Source organism: Otolemur garnettii, unplaced genomic scaffold (assembly GCF_000181295.1).
Source record: "Otolemur garnettii isolate 467f Iridium unplaced genomic scaffold, OtoGar3 scaffold00047, whole genome shotgun sequence".
In the NCBI taxonomy this organism is placed as follows: Eukaryota; Metazoa; Chordata; class Mammalia; order Primates; family Galagidae; genus Otolemur; species Otolemur garnettii.
The window spans coordinates 3,417,935-3,418,463 of record NW_003852442.1 but is presented as its reverse complement, the minus strand read 5'-3'; the positions used below and the strand labels follow the sequence as shown (position 1 = coordinate 3,418,463).

General features: G+C 43.7%; 1 protein-coding gene across 1 annotated transcript in view; it reads left to right on the top strand.

Moving 5' to 3' along the window:
* GAN (gigaxonin) overlaps positions 1-529 on the top strand; it is a 44,869-nt gene that overhangs the window by 24,866 nt on the left and 19,474 nt on the right. The gene's annotated exons all lie outside the window — the stretch shown is intronic.

Here is a 529-nt window from a genome sequence, read left to right as displayed (position 1 = left end):
GAAGGTAGGGGAAGTACCTGTGCTTTGGAGGACAGAGTTAAACTAAAGTGCCACTCGGGATCGTGGCAGTGTTTGACAGGCCCACTTCTTCACTGTGGCATGAAAACAGGGGGTGGAGGAGGAAACAGCCATCAGAAAACTCAAGACAATCAAGGAAAGTAAACAATCATAAGGAAAAAAAAACTTGTTAGAGATTTATTCCAAAAGGTAGTTTTAAGACCAGATTGTGTCTGTTAACCAAATTGCACCATATACAGTGTTAATGATCCAGAACGAGGCTTCAGGGGCAGTAGAAACCCCACTCCTTCAAGGAGCCGGCATTCAGTAGTATGTCATGACGTTCAGCAGAAGAGTGACCTTTGGGAGGCAGGAGTTTCAGTGGTTCTGGTGCTGGAATTTGAAGAAGCCACCTACAGTTTACCATAGAATACAAAGTCATTGCCTAACTTTTCAGTCATTAAAGGTTCTAGCTAAGTTAGAGAAGTGAGCAACAATATGGTAGCTAATGTATACCAAGGGCAGAGCTGGG